The 20,595-nt window shown below is 35.4% G+C and overlaps 1 long non-coding RNA gene across 6 annotated transcripts in view; it reads right to left on the bottom strand.

The window, feature by feature from the left end:
- The window catches only part of LOC102901572, a 190,875-nt gene that overhangs the window by 149,057 nt on the left and 21,223 nt on the right, over positions 1–20,595 (bottom strand). The window lies entirely within an intron of this gene.

The following is a 20,595-nucleotide window of genomic DNA, read 5'->3' as shown; positions in this document are numbered from 1 at the left end:
TTGGCTCAGACCTAGGTACATGCTTAACCCAAGTGGCATTGAAACAACACTACCCCATGTGCTGAAAGAAAACTGGGGATATAGTTTTCAGGAGAAGGCAAAAGAAGTACTGTGAAGCAACCTTCAAAGAACGTACTTTGACAACCTTCATCAGTAACTCTGTCAAGCACTAAGAATTAGAGAAGCTGACTGATCAACCAGTAACAACTTCCACACCGAACAACCAGCCCCACGTCAGTCTCACCCTCTTCTCACTAAGGCGGAAGTCTTTCTCAACACTGTCCAAAACACATCTTTAAGTAAAAGGAAGAAAAGGAAGCTTGATTTGTTTGCAATGTTTTAGCTGGATAGATTAATTAATCTGTGAAATAAGAGCTGGACATGATTAATACATAAAGCACTAACCCCTGTGATTTCAAAAAGGGCACCCATGGAACTCAGAGCTGTGATCTTGAAAAAATTTGGTTGCTCACTGAAAAGCTTTCATTGTGGCATAAATAGAAATAAAAAGAGAACTCATACAGAGGTAAAGACTCAAGAAAAGTAATACAACACAGCACATTCAGTAACATTGTTTATATTAAGATAAATCTGCGGGCTAATGCTGCCTGAGCTAGGTGTGGAGGCCTAATGAGCTCGGGCAGCCACCCAAAAGGACCCATCCAGAGAACTCAACAATAGCTAGAGTAGCAAAAGCTCAGCCGGGATTTTCTTTAAAGGGTAAATAGAAAACGGTGGGGCCAGGGCCTAATCATATGGTTGCATAAAATGCTAGCTTTTCCTTAGCACATATTCAGAAAGCACTAAGCAAGTTTTCAACAATGCACACTGAATGTGCACTGTTATAAATTAATGGGTAATCACAATAATATGCATATAATCACACAGTGATAGCATGTAATAGCAATGGGGTTAAATTTCCTTCACTGTGGAACTCTCTCTGAAATTCCTTATCTATTAGATCAGCAGAGACAGTATTCTTTTATTATATGTATTGAATGAATAGATGCAGGCATGCATGAAGCAAACTAACTAGTGATTGAACTTAGGAAGTTTTCACACGGGGTTAATTTTCTGTTATGAACTTATGTGTGCAAGAGTTGGAGTGTTTGTTCATTCTTACAAAATAGATTTTTCCCTATAAGCTAATTTCAGATTATGCTACCATGCCATTTTTTAGTATGGCTATAATGCCTCTATCAGAGCTATTCTAGTCTCTGCAGGGTCTTTGGACAAGTTAGAGGTATCTCTTAAGGAAAGATGCAGTTCCTTGGGCATGTGACTAGTGAAAAGAGGGAGCCCTTGTATAAAGAAAAGGTGCCCCATGGAAGACTTGGGAAACTGGTGGGGGACTGGGCTGGATTTCTACCCTCACTACCTCATCTTTGTTTAAAGCATAAGTGGCACAACTTTAACTCAGCCTAATGCAGAATGATCATAAAGAAAGAAGTAAAAATCGTAACTTTCTTGGTTTTCTGTTTTATAAAGTCATTTCTCTCAGGCCAGATTCTATTAAGAAATGATATAATCAATAGTTGTAAAAAGTACCTAATAGAATGTATTTAAATGTTAAAAACTTCAAATTTCCCTCAAATTGTTTTCAACCTAATCCTTCCTATCAAATTTGATTTTTCCTGAAGGCCAGCTGAAATAAATTAAGAGCCATACACATACAACACATATTGTATATAGACATATATATGGTCACAAGGACTTTCTGTTCTAATCTTACAGAAAATTTTCAAAGTAAAATGTTATTGTTACCTGGTGGTTATTTGTTTTACTTCTTCTTTTGCATCAGTGAAGGTTATTTTTCTTTCTTTCCCCTATGACTTTCCAATGGCTATTGTGATCAACTAAAGTCCCCCATTCTAATTCTAAGAGATGGGATACACTCAGAGCAAGGAAAACAGGGAAACAGTGATGGAGAATGGTAATGGAATCTATTTTATCCTGAAGCAATAAGAAAATGAATTCAATTTGCACAAAAGGATTCTGATTTGCAGCCAAAGGAGTAAAAAGGTCCTTCTGTTTACTTTTCATTAGGAAAGTATACATGCCACATTCTTTCCCGGCTGTCTTCTAGCCATGAAATGAGTTTGCTCCCCCAGCTGTTAAGCTCTGCAAGCTGAGGCTAGTTCTGCATGTCTTTTTAATTTTATTTTAATTCCAGTAGAGTTAACATATAGTGTTATGCTAGCTTCAGGGGTACAATATAGTGATTCAAAATTCCTTACATCACCCAGTGCTCACTGCAAGTGCACTCCCCATCCCCATCACCTATTTCACCCATCCCCTCACCCACTTCCCTTCTGGTAACCATCCAGTTTGTTCTCAATAGTTAAGAGTCTCTTTTTTGACTTCTCTCTCTCTTTTTTTGTTTTTTCCTAAGCTCACCTCTTTTGTTGCTTACATTCCATGTATGAGTGAAATCATGTGGTATTTGTCTTTCTCTGACTTATTTCACTTAGCATTATACCCTCTAGCATTATACCCTCTAGCTCCATTTGTTACCAATGGCAAGATTTCATTCTTTTTATGGCTAAATAATATTCCATTGTCTATATATACCACATCTTCTTAATCCATTCATCTGTCTATGGACACTGGGAGGGAGGTTTCCATAATTTGGCTATTATAAAAAATGCTGCAGGGGTGCATGTATCCCTCTGAATTAGTGTTTTTGTGGGTTTTGGGTAAATACCCAGTAGTGCAATTACTGAATCAGAGAGTAGTTCTATTTCAAACATTTAGCTCTATACTGTTTACCACAGTAGCTGCACATTCCCACCAACAGTGCAAAAATGTTCTTTTTTCTCCATATCCTTGCCAACACTTGTTTCTTGTTAGTTCTGCACGTTGAATTGGAAAGAAGTGGACTGAGCCAGTAAATCAGTTTTGAGTGTCAGTTTTTTAACATCTGACCTTATTCTTGGCAAAAAACTGAGTGAGTTTCCTTAGTGGTAAGATGGGGGGCTGAGCTAAATAAGTGATTATACTAATTATAGCAGCTGTCATTTATTAAGAGCCTACTATATACCTAGCACTAGGGTGAGCATTTGCAATATCATTATCTCACCTAACTCCTAGAAGTCCAGTAAATTGAATGATTTTACAGGAGAGAATCTACAGCTCGGATATGTTAAATAACTTATCAGGGTCCTAGAGACATAGTATCAGAGTCAGGATAGGATCAGAGGTCTCACTTAAAAGCCCATTTGGCATATTTACAGACTGAGTGAAAAGCAATCTATGATGTGAAACTCAGAAAAGAGCTACCTGCAGGCTGTTTGTTTGTTTGTTTGTTTGTTTGTTTTGAGAGAGAGAGAGAGAGCATGAGAGGGAGAGGGGCTGAGAGAGAGGGAGAGAGAGAATCCCATGCAGGCTCTGCACTGTCAGCACAGAGCCCGACACAGGGCTCGAACTCACGAACTGTGAGATCATGACCTGAGTTCAAGTCAAGAGTTGGAGGCTTAACCAACCAAGCCACCCAGGTGTGAAAAACAATCTATGATGTGAATCTCAGACAAGAGCTACCTGCAGGCTTTCTTTTTTTGACATACCTAAGTGTATTAACTCCAGAACCATAAAATGAGTTTCCAAACATGTTAGTGTAAAAGAAACATGACTGTTCTCTTACATGCTAATGATGACAAATCCATTGCCTTGTCATATCATCATGCATTTACATGCCTAATAGTGCAGATACAGATTTCAGTTTATACAATTCACATTTTTTTCTTAAAAAGTGATATGATACAAAGAAAATGTCAGAGGCTGTGAAGCTAATTCCAAAAAATTTCACTCATATGTGGAATTTAAGAAACAAAAGAATTCTAGAAACATTTTTGAAAAATGGTATCACCATGAAACAACTCAGTAGTTTCTGAAGTGGCTACTCTTAAGTGGGAGATAGTCTTTAAGTGGGTAGGTACACCCATGTTTGTTCAAATCTATCACATGACTTCAAAGACACATGGGTATATTGTGAATGCTTATTTATTCACTCATTCATTCAACAGAATGTAGGGAGTACTTATTGTTCTGGGCACCAGACACACAACAGCAAGCAATATGGAAACTGTCACTATCTTCATGGAATATAGATAAAGAGCCAGAGAATTAAAAGCAAATAAATATAAAAATAACTACAGACTGGAGTAGGTGCTATAAAGGAAACAGGATGCCCTTCTAAAGAAAAATAACTTGAGGAGGTAGTTCATCTTAGCTGGGGAAAGCCTGTTTTGAAAATTGAAGGATGAGAAGAAGCCAAACATGAAAAAACCAGGATGGCAAAGGCCTTGAGGCAGGAAAGTTTGTCAAGTTCTAAACACTCTGTGTGTTGGTGCAAAAAAAAAAACTATAGATAAATATCCACATCTAACATAACACTTAATGGTGAAACACTGAAAAATTTTCCCTGCATGATCAGGAGGAAGACAGGAATGTCAGCTCTCACCACTTTTATCCAACACATGTTCTTAGGCAAGAAAAAGGATAAAAGACATCCAGATTGAAAAGAAATAAATAAAACCATCTCTGTTTGCAGATGACATGATCATGTACATAGAAAATCATAAGGTGTCCACAAAAAGACTTAGAGCTAATAAATGGATACAGGAAAGTTGCAAGATATAAGATCAACATACAAAAACCAGTTTCTTTCTACCCACTTGCAATGAACAATTTGAAAATTAATTAATAAAATTAATAAAACATTCATTTACAAAGCATCAAAAGAAAATATTTAGGAATAAATTTACCAAACAAGTCTAAAACTTATACACTAAAATCTACAAAATATCATCAAAAGTAATTAAAGAAGATCTAAATAAATGAAAAGACATCCCATATTAGAATATATTATTGAAGATGTAGTATTATTAAAATGGAAATAGGGGCACGTGGGTGGCTCAGTCGGTTGAGCGTCCAACTTCAGTTCAGGTCATGATTTTGAGGTCCATGAGCTTGAGCCCTGCATCTGGCTCTGTGCTGACAGCTCAGAGCCTGGAGCCTTCCTCAGATTCTGTGTCTCCCTCTCTCTCTGTCTCTCCCCACTCGTGCTCTATCTCTCTCTGTCTCAAAAATAAACTTAAAAAAAATTTTTTAAATAAAATAAAATGGAAATAGACCCCAGAGTGATAAACAAATTCAAGACAATTCCTATTAAAATCTTAGATGACTTTTTTGCAGAAATTGACAAGTTGATCTTATAATTTATATGGAAATGCAAGAAAATTAGAATATCCAAAACAATCTTTAAAAAAAGAACAAAGTAGGATGATGCATATCTTCTCAATTTCAAAACTTACTACAAAGCTACAGTAATCCAGAGTGTGGTACTGATATAAAAATAGACTTATAGATTAATAGAATAGATTTGAGAGCCCAGCAATAAACCATATATCTATGATCAACTGATTCTTGACTATGGTGCCAAGACCACCAAATAGGGAAAGAATAGCCTTTTCAACAATGGTGCTGGGATAACTGGATTACCACATGCAAAAGAGCGAAGTTGGGTCCCTTCCTCATACTATATACAAATATTAACTAAATACGGATCAAAGACCTAATTGTAAGAGCTTAAAAACGAAACTCTTAGAAGAAAACATAGGTTTAAATGTTCATGATCTTGGGTTGAGCAATGGTTTCTTAGATATGAGACCAAAGGCACAAGCCACAAAAGAAAAGAATTGGTTTTCATCAAAATTTTGAACATTTGTTATTCAAAGGACATTATCAAGAAAGGAAAAATACAATCCATTGAATGGGGAAAAATGTTTGTAAATCATTCATCTGATAAGAAACTTCTATCTAGAATATATAAATAACTCTCACCATTCATTAAGGAAAAATACAACCCAAATTTTTTAAATGGGCAGAAGTTCTGAAATGATATTTCTCCTAAGAAGATATAAAAAGGGCCAGTAAGCAGATAACATTTCCCATTAGGATGGCCATACTAAAAAGGACAAATGGTAACAAGTATTGGCAAGAATGTGGAAAAACTGGAACCCTCAACCACAGCTGGTAGGAATATAAAATGGCACAGTTGCTTTGGAAAACAATCTGGCAGTTCCTCAAGATTACAGTAGTCCCCCCACTTGTTCACAGTTTTGCTTCCCACAGTTTCACTTATCTATGGTCAGCTGCAGTCCAGAAACAGATGACCCTCCTGACAAAGCATCAGAAGGTCAACAGTAGCCTAATGTTACATCACAATGCTTATGTCATTCACCTCACTTCATCTTACCACATAGGCATTTATCATCTCTCATCATCACAAGAAGAAAGGTGAGAACAGTACAAGATATTCTGAGAGAGTGACCAGTCAGGTAGCTTTTATTACAGTATGTTGTTATATCTGTTCTATTCTATTATTAGTTATTGTTAATCCTTACTGTACCTAATTTATAAATTATGCTTTATCACAGGTAAGTATGTAAAGGAAAAAACATACTATATATAAAGTTCACCACTATCTGTGGTTTCAGGCATTCGCTAGAAGTCTTGGAACATATCCATGCCCCATGGACAAGGGAGGACTACTGCAACCATAGAGTTACTATATGACCCAGCAATTCTACTCCTAGGTATATATCAAAGGTAAATAAAAACATATGTCCACTTAAAACTTGTACATGAATGTTCATAGCAGCACTATTCACAATAGACAAAAAATGGAGACAACTCAAATATCCATCAACTGATGAATGAATACATAACATGTGATACATCTACACAATGGAGCATTATCCTATAATAAAAAAAAATGTAGTACTGATACACACTACAACATGGATGCACCTTGAAAACATCCTAAGTAAAAGAAGTCAGTCATAAAAATCATTGTTTGATGTCACTTAAATAAAATATCCACAATAGGCAAAACTTGAGAGATAGAAAGTTGATTAGTATTGCCTAGGGCTAAGAGTGTTGGCGGTAAATTGAGGATGACCGCTATGGGGTACTGGGTTTTCTTCTGGAGTGACGAAAATGTTCTAAAATTGATTGTCATGAAGGTGGTACAATTCTCTGGCTATATTAAGATCTATTGAATTTACAACTTAGGAGGGTTAATTGTGTGGCATGTAAATTATAATTCTATATTCCTGTAAACAGAAAAAATGCTGAGAGAATAAAAGAGACTAAGGATAGAGATGAAATTGAAGATGTAGGCACATGTGACAGCTTGGAGAGCTTTGTTGGACATTTTATGAAACTAGGATTATATACTAAGGGCAGAGGGAAACCACAGAAGGATTTTAAGGAGAAGAATTATATATATGATTGACAGTTTCAAAAGTTCATTCTGGCTGCCTGGAATGGGGGCAAAAGTGGAAGCAGGGAGAGCAGTAGAAGGCTATGGCAGCAGCCCAGGTACAACATGATAGTTACTTGAATTAGGAAATGTTACAGAAAAGCTGGGGAGAAATGGATTTAAGAGATGTTTTGGAGATAGAACATTTATATATACAATATATACAAATATATATATGTATGTGCATACATATATATATCTGTGTATGTATATATAATATATATACTATATGTAATAGTATACATAAATATATACATTATTTATATAATGTGTGTACATATGACAAATATACATTATATCTATATATGCATAAAACATTTATATATAATATATACACACTATTAAATATTACATATGATATAAATTATACATAAAAGAATTTAAATAAAACCAAAAATTTAAAGGTGAGTGTTGAAAATACTGTTTTTGTTTAAAATTACAACGTTTTATATTTAACTAGGAACTTGGACTAGATAATTTTCTGGAAGTCTCAATTCATTTAATTCTATCATTTTAAGAAAGGCAATTTCTATAAAGAATAGCTATATTACTAAAATTTTATCCAGCTTTTAAAATCTGAGATGGAATTAAAATTACACAGATATGAAAAGAATTTGTTAAACTATGAGTCTTAATTTGTTACTTCTTACTGTATATCATAGATGCTCATAGAATTTCAAGATTTGAAGGAATCTCAAAGTCATGTGTTTAATTCAATGGTCCTATCATCCAATGACTACATTTTTTTCTACAACATTCTTGACAAGCAGTCAGCCAGATCTGATATCCTATCAATGCTGAATATTTATTAACAAAGAGATAATGGAATTTTGACATCTCTGAAGATTCACTTTGGACATTTTTAGCGGATGCTTTAAAGCATAAACATTTTTTAAGCTTATTTATTTATTCTGAGAGAGAGCAAGAGGCAAGAGAGGCAGAGAGAGGAGAGAAAGTCCCAAGCAGGTTCCACACTGTCAATGTGGGGCTTAAACTCACAAACCGTGAGATCATGACCTGAGCCAAAATTAAGAGTCTGACACTTAACCAACTGAGCCACCCACACTCCCCAAAACATAAACATTTTGAAACCATACCTATAGGACAATACTATAAAGAAATTATTGTTTAAATAAATTATACCTTTACAAATAATTTTGTGTTAACAAATGTTCATTTTTTTCTTTACATGTAAAAAAAGTAAACTGTTTCAATGAAGTCAGTATCAGTTTCTTCTCCATTAGATAAACTGATTATCCATGGAAAGTTTATATATGGTTATAAGCAAAATTTTACTACTGAGTTTATACCAAAATGAATGAATCAGATATCTAGCAACTACAGCAACAGCAAATTTATCTGGCAAAGTTGAGGAATGAATTACGCCATGCAAACGAATTTTACAAATAAACTCCTGTTGTAATCAATTCATGGAGATTTTTTATCTTAAACCATTTCACTGAAATCTCTCTAAATCTGCCTAAGGTGTTATGAACTTCAGTATCATAGCAAATAGGTGAACTTAATTTAAAAGTAGTTGATGAAATAGCTGGGGCACCTGGGTGGTTCAGTCAGTTAAGCGTCTGACTTCCGCGCAGGTCATGATCTCCTGGTTCGTGAGTTTGAGCCCCACGTTGGACTCTGCTGACAACTCAGAACCTGGAGCCTGCTTCAGATTCCATCTCCCTCCCTCTCTGACCCTCCCCCATGCACGCTTTATCTCTCTCTGTCTCTCAAAAATGAATAACTGTTAAAAAAATTTTAAGTAGTTGATGAATTAGGATCATTATTTTTCAAATTTCATATAATGATGCTAGTGAAGTGAATAAGTGTTGGCTTGCCCACCCACTAAATGTTTCCCTTGACAACAAGCCTGGTGGACTTTATTGCCACACTAGGTACACTGTAGAAGTGATCTCGTTTCCTTTTTAAAAACCTTAGGGAAAAAACTTTTGTGCCCAGTTATTTCAAAAATCTTCATCCTGTTTTACTCTTTAAGCATAGTCAGTCCCCTCAGGTTCATTGCAAAAATATCCTATCTATAAAAAGGACATCTCGGGGCGCCTGGGTGGCGCAGTCGGTTAAGCGTCTGACTTCAGCCAGGTCACGATCTCGCGGTCCGTGAGTTCGAGCCCCGCGTCGGGCTCTGGGCTGATGGCTCAGAGCCTGGAGCCTGTTTCCGATTCTGTGTCTCCCTCTCTCTCTGCCCCTCCCCCGTTCATGCTCTGTCTCTCTCTGTCCCCCCCAAAAAAAAGTCGAAAAAAAAAATTTAAAAAAAAAAAAAAGGACATCTCGCTTGCACTGGGGGTTCTCCCTTGAATCACACAAGGCTTTTAGTTGCAAGCAACGGAGACCAACTTTAGCCAATTAATGAGAAGCAGGTCATTAAAGAGATTTGTGGAAGCTCACAGAACTGCTAGGAGGACAGTGACTAGGACTAACTTAAGACTAAGATTCTAGCATAAAGGACCACTCTGCGAAACTGACAGAATGAAAGACTGCCACTGCCACTGCTGCCCTACTAATGTCATTCCCATACTCCGATATTCTCATACTTTCCTGGCAGAGCAGGGTTTTTTATATTTTGATATCACAGTATCAAGCATACGGTAAATATTCAACACATGTTTATTCATTCAACCATTCTGTATTGGACACCTATTGCATTTCTTGAACTAAAATATCCTTATGTATATGAGGTGGTTCTACATATTTTCTCAATATATATACTACATGTTTAAGAACAAAGTACTATATTGACACAAATGGTGTAGAGCTCTCATGTTCCTTATGAACAAAAGAACTGAATTTGACACCAAGTAACCCAGCCTGAAATCAATGTACATCTGGATTGCATGCCTTAGCTATAGTTTAAAATTAATTGCCTCAGGGAGTAGGAAAAAAATTACAATGTGGATTACTGTAAGGCCCACTTTAAACTAGTAAGGTAATTATTGTTAAGTACCCTATACCTGGTATGCATGAGATGTTGAACTCAGACTGAAAGAGTTGGTGCATAGCTATATTTTATGCTTGGTTAATGCTAAACTCAGTTAACTGTTCTGGGTAAAAATGAATGTACACATGTTGATACTCATTCATTTCTTTTCACTTTGAACTTGAGCTGTTTATTTAAAAGTATTATTATTTTACAAACAATGAAGGCTTATAATCTTCATACATATAAATGACTCAGATCCAAATCAGATTCCTAAATGGACTCAGGTATGAGCCACCTGGAGGCCTGTCTAGAGAATGAATACCTAAGTGAGAAACCTAGAAACAAGAGCTCAGTCAGATCAAATTAGCTGCTGCTACAGCGGAATAAAAGGCAAATCATTATTCTGTCTCCATTAATGCTCTTGTCCTCTGCCTATGGCTTTCTGGCCAAATTCCTGACCTTGCTATAAAATGTAGGAGAACATTTTTTTTTTTTCCCCTCAGATTCTAGTATGTCTCAGCACAGCAATGCCTGGTTCATCATGCTTTCAGACTCAAGTGAAACAAAACTATTAGGTTGAATAACATGAAAGTAATGTTTTTGTAGATCCAAAATGGCCAATTATCAGTAATTTCATATGGCTCAATCTAGCATTTACACTTCAGATCCACAGGACTTGATCACTGCTAGTATTTCATAAAGTTCTAATTATCATGCTTGACACTGGGTCATAGAAGTGTACTTTCAATAATTGAAAAATTAAGGCCAAGAAAGTTAAAGTACCTGGTTAAGTTAAAGTAAGACAAGAACTCAAGTCTTTGACAGCCCTTTCCATGAGCTTTCCATGCTATGATCTTTAGGGCAAAATTCATAACACTTTGGTTTCACCAACATTATGTTATTTAAATTTTGAATAACTTGTCAACATTTTTTGAAAAATAATTGACAAAATATTATATTAGCTTCAGGTGTATAACATACTGATTTGATATTTATATATATTACAAAATAGTCATCACAAGTCTAGTTACCATCTGTCACCATAGAAAGTTGTTACAATATTACTGACTATATTCCCTAGGCTGTATAGTACATCCCCACATCTTATTTATACTATAGCTGGAAGATGGCACCTCTTAATCTCATTTACCTATTTTGTCCACCTCCTTCATCCCATCCCCTCTGGCAGTCATCACACATACACACAAACACACAAACACACACCGTATATTCTTTATCCATTCATCTATCAATGGACATTTAAGTTGCTTCCATTTCATGGCTATTGGAAATAATGCTGCAATAAACATAGGGATGTGTATATTTTTTTGGACTGGTGTTTTCACTTTCACTGGATAAATACCTACAAGTGGAATTGCTGGGTCATATGTTAGTTTTATTTTTAATTTTCTGAGGAAATTCCATACTGATTTACATAGTGGCTGCTCCAACTTATATTCCCACCAACAGTGCACGAGGGTTCCCTTTTCTCTACATCTTCATCAACACTTGTTCTTTCTTCTCTTTTGCAAACTAGCCATTCTGATAGTTGTTAAGTGATAACTCATGGTGGTTTTAATTTGCATTTCCCTGATGGCTAACTGTGTTGAGCCCCTTTTCATGTGTCTTTTGGCCCTCTATGTCTTCTGTGAAGAATGCCTATTTAATTCTTCTGCCCATTTTTAAATCAGATATCTTTAAATTGAGTTTTAAGAGTTCTTTATATATTTTGGATGTTAACCCCTATCAGATAGATCATTTTTGGATATCTTCCCGCATTCACTAAGTTGCCTTTTCATTTTGTTGATGGTTTCCTTCGATATACAAAATATTTTAGTTTGTACAGACTAAAAATTTGTATAACTAAATAGTTATACAAAAAAATTTAGTTTGATGTAACTCCATTTATATTTGCTTTTGTTGTCTTTGGTCACAGATCCAAAATAATGTCACTAAGACCCATCTCAAAGAACTACTGCCTATGTTTTCTTGTAGGAGTTTTATGATTTTAGGTTTTATAGTTAAGTCTTCAATCCATTTTGAGTTTATTTTTGTATATGGTAAAAAAAAAAATGGTCCAGTTTCATTCTTTTGCATGTAGCTTCCCAGTTTTCCCAACACCACATGGAAATCTTTATCTCCCCTTCAATTCTGAATGATAACCTTGCTGTGTAGACTATCCTTGACTGTAAGTTTTTTTCTTTTCAGTACTTTGAATATACCATGCCACTCCCTTTTGGCCTGCAAAGTTTCTCCTGAAAAATCAGCTGACAGTTTCACAGTGGTTCCCTCACAGGTAACTTTTCTCTGGTTGCTTTTCTCTTGCTGTTTTGAAGATTCTTTATCTTTAATTTTTGACATTTTCATTGTAATGTGTCTTGGTATGTATCTCTATGAGTTCTTGTTTGAGACTGTGTTAATTCTGGGACTGGATATCTGTTTCCAGATTAGGGAAGTTTTCAGCTATTATTTCTTCAAATAAGTTTCCTCCTGCCCCTTTGTCTCTCTCTTGTCCTTCCAGGACCCCTATTAGTGTGACTGATGTTGTCCCAGTGGTCGCTTAAACTATCTCGTTGTTTCTTTTTGCAGTTCAGTTTGGGTGCTTTCCACTAGCCTGTTTTCCAGTTCACTGAAAAATAAATCTGCTATTTATTCCCTGTACTGTATATTTCATTTCTGTTTTTTATTCTTCAGTTCTGATTGATATTTTCTTATATTTTCTATCTCTGTTATAGTTCTGTGTTCATCCATTCCCAAGTTTGGTAAGCATATTTATGATCATTACTTTTAACTTATTATTGGGTAGATTACTCTTCTATTTAATTTAGTTCTTTTTCTGAGATTTTGTCTTGTTCTCTCATTTGGAACATATTCCTCAGTCTCATTTTGCCTACTTTCTGTGCTTGTTTCTGTTTTAGGTAGTTTTCCCAGTCTTTTATGTTTTTTAGTTTTCCCAGTGTTGAAGGAGTGATCTTATGTAGGTGATGTCCTGTGGGGCCCAGAAACACAATCACTACTGGCTATCAGAGTCAGGCACTTCAGGGCTGTTCCCTGTGTGGGCTGTGTTCACCCTCCTGTTGTGGCAGAGCTGTAACTGCTGTGGGCATGTTGGTGTGTAGGGCTGGCTTTCACTGAGGCTGCTGTGAGTCTTGGCCATGACTGCCACGGATGTGCTGGTGGGCAGGGTTACTGTTCTGTCAGCTGCAAGGCCTGACAAGACATATGGTTGGGCAGGTTCTCAGTGGGGCACATTCCCTGACATAGTAGTCTAGAGGGTAGGTTCCAAAATGGTGTTCAACAGCACTGGGATCAGCACAGCAGAATGAGCTGGCAAATGGGGCTGCCACTAGTGTCTCAGTTCCCAGAGGCCCAGCTGCCAGCCTGTTGGCATGCCAAGATTAATAAGCAGGTTTCCTTTACCACTGGTCTTTGGTTTTTTTAATCTGGTGTTTTTGTGCTGGTTTCTAAGTTGAGTGAGTCTGTATACTGCACCTTTAAGAGTGGGTTTTCTTATCTGTATAGTTCTATAGCTTTCCTGGACATATTCTCTGTTGCTTTTCTTTTTTTTTTTAAGTTTATTTATTTACTTGGAGAGTGAGAGAGAGAGAATATCCCATGCAGCCTCCATACTGTCAGTGCAGAGCCCAAAGTAGGGCTCTATCTCATGAACTGTGAGATCATGACCTGAGCCAAAACCAAGAATCAGATGTTTAACTGACTGAGCCACCCAGACGCCCCTCTCTGTTGCTTCTCAAAGCCAGATGTTTTAGGAGTTTATTTCTCTTGTGCAGGATCTAAGGGTTGGAGTGCCTGATATGGAGCTCAAATCTAACTCAGGGAAAAGTGTGTCCTTTTGATATCCCTCCAGACCACAGAGCACCATGCCTGGGGTGTGGTTTTTTCCCTTAGTGAGACCATGTCTCTGCCTCTCCTGCTCATCTTGGTGCTGTCCCTTGTGTAGACTCTGTTTATCCAGTTTTCAGGCCTCCTTTGGTGATAATTGTCTCAAACGTAGTTGTGGGTGGTGTATCCAGGGGAGCAGGTGAGCTCAGGATCTTCCTACACTTCTGTCTTGAACCCACGCTCCCCAGCCAATATATTTAAAATGTGAGATATCACATCAAAAGCTGGATTGTCAGTTTCTCTCTAAAAATGGAGACATTTTGGGGAGCCTGGGTGGCTCAAGTGGTTTAGCATTCAACTCTTGATTTCGTCTCAATCCACGATCTCACCATTAGTGAGATCAAGCCCTATGTCAGGCTCTGTGCAGACAGCATGGAGCCTGCTTGGGATATTCTCTCTCTCTCTCTCTCTCTCTCTCTCTCTCTCTCTCTCTCTCTCTCTCTCTCCCTCCCTCTCTCTCCCTCTCTCTTTGCCTCTCCCTCCCCCAAATAAATTAATAACCCTTAAAAAAAAGAAATTACAGATTTAAATGACATCTCTATGCAGTAACCCCCAGATACATGTGTCCAATCATATGATCTGTCTTTTGAGCTCCAGATTAAATATATAACTGCCTACTTGATATTCTACTGGGCTGATGAATAGGATCACAAATTCAACCTTTTCAAAATAGGAAAAACTTGTATTTTCCTTACCAAATTTGTTTCTCCTCCAATATTCCCCATCTTAGTAAATGAAACCACCATCCTCCCAGTTCTTGGCATCAAATACTTAAAAGTCCTCTTTGATTTATATTATCTCCTCATCCCTTTAACCCATTAAGAAGTATCATTAACTCTAACTTTTAAAGAAAAATATCAAATCTACTCATCTTTTCCATCTTTATTGCTATTATCATGGTCCAAGATACTACCATCTCTTTTCCTGACTGTTGCAAAAGGCTTTCATCTTTTTGCTTTAACTTTGCATTCAATCTCCCTCTCCATTCCAGTTTCCATTGAGCAGCCTAACTGACCTATCCGAAATATAAATGAGATTATGTTACTGCCATGCTTAAAAACTTTACAGTGCCTTTCTGTTGCAATTAGACCAAAATGCATACTATTTATTATGACCTATGAAATACAACTCCCGCATCATCACATTCCAACTACATTGGCTTCTATATTCTCAGAAACAGTCCAGGCACAATTACCCTTAGAGGTCTTTTATAGTCTTGTGACCTAAAATGCTCTTTTCTCAAATCCTCATGTGATTGGGTGTTTGTTTTTATCATTCAGATCTTAGCTCACCTACTACCTCCCCAGAGGAGACTACCTATAGAACAGTCTACATCAAGTTCGTTGACCACTCTTTCTTGTATGATATCCTATCTTGTGAAATTACTGTTTCTTTGTTTATTTTTTTCTTTCCTCATGTGGAGTTAACTGGTATAATCCCAGCATCTAGCCTAGCACTAGGTAAGAATAAGTACTTAGTAGATATTTGCTGAATCAATGCGTAGGTCCATGAATGAGTAAATAAGACCAACTATATCTCAGAGGAACTAAATAGGAATATTAAGTATTATAAATTATTTAATAAACCATACAAATTACTATTCTCTCCAGAAGTACAATGCTTTGTTTTTAAAATGATTATCTCCATAAGCTACTTTAGATTAAAATATTTCAATTCAGAAATTCAGAGAAAACACAAATCTTCACTGTCAAACAGTATCTGGGTCCTGGAAAGTAACTTTAGAGAAAATTTAGAGGAGACAACAACTACATGAAACTATATGAATTATAAAGTAATTGACAAAATAAAGACCTAAAAAGACTTAGAAAATGGTAGCACCTAGTGGAACTTTTGGAGTATTTTGGTAGTTTTTGTTTGTTTGTTTGTTTGTTTGTTTTGCTGTGACTTTCATTTTTCAAGATCTTCAGACAGCATCAGACTCTGTGCATATATGTGGTTCCTAAATGACAAAGGTTCCATGGTCACCATTGAATCTGACTACCAAAGACAGAAATGAAAGCACCAAAAGAGAAATTATTTTAAATCATTTTGGTTTCACCTCATTGTTGTGATCCTTTTAAATTGGCAGCAAAACCCAAGATCCCTTTCATTTTTAATTGTTCTGTCCTCATCCCCTTGCTGTGTTTTGGCACATTACCATGTGATTATTAAAAAAAAAAAAGACTATATATATATATATATATATATATATATATATATATCACAAAATTCACCCTTTTCAAGTGAACAATTTAAGTGATTTTTGGCAAATTTACTGAGTGGTGCAATCTTCACCATTAATAATTTTTAGAACAACTGGATCCCCCCAATAAGATCCCTCAAACCCATTTATACTAAATCCAGATTCCTACTCCTAAACACAGGTAATCACTAATCTACTTTCTATCTCTGTAAATTTGCTTTCCCTAGACATATCCTATAAATAGGATCATACAATATGTGTTCACAATCACACAATATGTGTTCCCTTCACTTTGCATTCTTTCTGAAGTTTATCTATAATGTAGACTGTGTAAGTAGTACGTTATTTTTACTGCTGAATAATATTCAATTACATGGATATAATATAGTGAATGGACAATTGAGTTGTTTCCAGTTCTTGGCTTTTATAAATAATGCTATTATGAACATTCACATGCAAGTTTTGGTGTGGGCTTATGTTTTCATTTCTCTTCAATAGATACCCAGGAGCTGATCTGCTGGTTTATCTGGTAGTTTTAACTTTTTGAAAAACTTTCAAACTATTTTCAAAAGTGGCTACAAAATTTTACATTCCCACCAGCAATGTATAAGTGTTCCCATTTCTCTACATCCTCACAAACATTTGTTTTCTTAGTTATTATAGCCAGTGTAGTGGGTGTGAAATAGTGTCTCATTGTGGTTTTAATTTCCATTTCCCTAATAACTAATGCTATTGAGCATCTTTTCACATGTTCAATAGCCATTTCTATATATTTTTTTGTAAAATGTCTTTCATATCTTTAACTCATTTTTTTTTTAGCTGTTTGTATTATTATTGAGTTTTAAGGGTTCTTGGAAGGTGCAAGACCTTTATCAGATATATGTTTCCTCAGTCTATTATTTTTTCATTTTCTTTTTTTTTTTAAGTTTATTTATTATTTATTTTGAGAGAGGGCATGAGCGGGGATTGGGAGGCAGAGAGAGAAAAGGAGAGAGAGAATCCTAAGCAGGCTCCACATTCAGTGCAGAACCGGATGTGGGCTCACTCCCACAGCCATCAGATCATGATCTGAGCCAAAATCAAGAGCTGGTTGCTTGCTTAACTGACTGAACCAACTAGGTGTCCCAATTTTTTCATTTTCTTAATGGTGACTTTTGAAATGCAAAAGTTTTGGATTTTCATGTTCAATGTATTAATTTATTTCTTTTACAGGCTGTGCAAAGAAATAGCTAAGAACTCCTTGCCTAACCCAAGGTCTCAAAGATTTCCTACTATGTTTTATTCTAAAAGTTTTATTGTTTTAGCTTACATTTAAGACTATTATTTTTGTGTATGGTGTGAAATGAGAGTATAAGTTCATGTCTTTGCATGTAGGTATCCAATTGTCCCAAATTCATTTGTTGAAAAGATTATACTTTCCCCAATGAATGTCCTCAGCATATTTCTCAAAAACCAATTGGCTATGAATATACACATTTATTTCTGGACTCTCAATTGTGCTCCATTCATCTATATGTTTACCCTTATGTCAGTGCCACACTGTCCTGATAACTATATTTATAGTAAGTTCTGAAATTGAAAAGTGAAAGTCCTCCAATTTTCAAAACGGTTTTGGCTATTGTAGATGTTTTGCATTTCCTATAAATTTTAGAATCTGCTTGTCAACTTATACAAAAAGGCACCAAAAATTCTGACAGGGATTACATTGAATCTATGCTCAAGTAGTAGAAAATTTTCACCTTAAACATATTGAACCTTCCAATCTATGAATATGGAATGTCTTTCCATTGATTTAGATCTTCTTTGTTCTCAATAAATTTTTTAAATTTTCAGTATAATAGTCTTGTATTTCTTTTATTAAACTTATTCCAAAAGTATTTAATTATTTTTGTTGATATATTGAATGGAATAATATTTTCCATTTTCTGATTTATCATTGTATAGAAATACAATTGAATTTTTTTTCAGCTGGCACACATAGCTTTGAATCTTTTGTTTTATAGGTATATAATTCACACACCATAAAAACTATCCTTTTAAAATGTATAATCCCATGGTTTCAGTATATTCATAGAGTTGCACAATCATCATCACTATCTAATTCCAGAATACTTTCATCACCCCCAAAAGAAACACTGTGCCCATTAGCAGACATTCCTCATTTCCCCTTATCCTCAGCCTCTGGCAATCACTAATATTTGTCTCTATATACTTGTCTATTTAATATAAATGGAATCATACACTATGTGGTCTTTTGTGTCTGGCTTCTTTCACTTAGCATGTTCTTAAAGTTCATCCATGTTGTAGTATATATCCATATCGCATGGTTTCCACTTCTTGAGTATTATAAATAATACTACTATGAACCTTCACATACAAGTTTTTGTGTAGATACATACTCTCATTTCTCTTGGGAATATACCTATAAGTAGAAAATCTAGGTCATATGGTAACTCTACATTTAATCTCTAGAGGAACTGCCAAACTTTTTCAAAGTAGTTGCACCATTTTACATTTCTGTCATCTGTGTATAAGGATTGCAATTTCTCCACATCCTCACCAACATTTTTCTTTTTTAAATTATAGCCATTTTAGTAGTGAACTGGTATATCATCATGTGTTTAATTTTTATACAAGGGCTAAGGATGTTGAACATCTTTTCATATGCATATTAGTTTTTATATATCTTATTTGGAGAAATGTTTATTCAGAGCCTTTGCTCACTTTTAAATTGGGTTATGTGTCTTTTTATTATTGATTAGCAATTGCGTTTTATAATCTGGATACAAGTCTTTTATCATATAAATATTTTATAAATATTTTCTCCCATTCTTTCAATTTTTCATTTTCTTGAGTATGTCCTTTTAAGCAGTTTTTTTTTTTTTCAATTTGATGATCTAATTATCTTTTGTGTGTGTGTGGCTTGTACTTTTGGTGATGTATCTAACCAATCATTTCTTAGTCCAAGGTCCTGATGATTGATACATATGATTTCTTCTAAAAGTTTTATGGTTTTAACCATTACATTTAGGTCTTTGACCCACTGTGAGTTAATTTTTGAATATGGGGTGAAAGAGAAATACAATTTTATTCTTTAGCATGTGGATATCCAGTAGCCCCAGAGCCATCTGCTCCAAAGATTACTGTTTCCCTATTGAATGATCTTTGCATCATTAGAACCAATATCATGAGTCTTAAATAATAAAACATCAAGTTATGATGCCATAATGGTAATAGTATATCCATTTGTTTCTGTAGTTAAAGTTTTTAAGTTGTCTTTTCATATTTAAAATAATACTTGAAAAGAATTTCAGAGGCAGTTTCCATTTTAGAGTATCTTAAGAATCAGCCTGATGCAGTTGTAGTCCAACTTGAAGAAACTGCTTTGTCAGTATTCTATTTATTTCAGACAACTATGATACTAGATTTTTATAAATTGTAATGTTTTCTGCGGCATGTAAGAGAAACATCAATCACACTGGCTTAAATAAAAATATATTTCATTGTCCCTGAAAAGGAATCACATCCATGCTTTATAGAGAAACTATCATAATATCTTGAATTTTGAGTCTGATAGTACAATTGGATGAGACTATTGAGTTGTCTACCTTGGATACAGAATGAGTATATTTTACATACGAAAGGGAAGGAAATGAATATTTGTGACCAAGAAGGTCGAGTATGGTGAATTATATTTTATTATTGTTCAAAATATTTGGCGCTTCTTCATGACATCATGCTTTGCATATGATTTCCTTAGGCCAATAAAATGGGAGAAGCCAGATATGCCACTTCCAAGCAGAAGCTTCAAGAGCCATTGTATGATTCCAATACATTCTTCATTTTCTTTTACCATGAGACTGGCAATGTTCCAGGTAGAGGCTGCTCTCTCAGCATGGGTTCCAGAATGAAGACAACATCAAACTGAGTTACAGCTGACCAATACAAGATGAGTTAAAAGACCAGGAAACAAACTTTGTTGTTTTAAGCTTCTGAGATTTGGGGATTATTTTGTTATGGCAGCATAGCCTCAGTTAATGAAAATGATGACTATTTTACAATTATTTCAGAACTTTTGATTTTTTAAGTATGTCTAAGGAGGCCATAGTACAAAGGAAAACTTGTTTTCTTACACTTAATTTCAAGTTCTAAAAAATTATTTTAAAATACTTGTTTTAAAAGGCCTGGGGGGTGCTTGGGTGGCTCAGTGGGTTAACTGTTTGA

Source organism: Felis catus, chromosome A2 (genome assembly GCF_018350175.1).
Source record: "Felis catus isolate Fca126 chromosome A2, F.catus_Fca126_mat1.0, whole genome shotgun sequence".
NCBI classification, from domain to species: domain Eukaryota; kingdom Metazoa; phylum Chordata; class Mammalia; order Carnivora; family Felidae; genus Felis; species Felis catus.
This window is presented reverse-complemented; position numbering and strand designations above follow the sequence as displayed.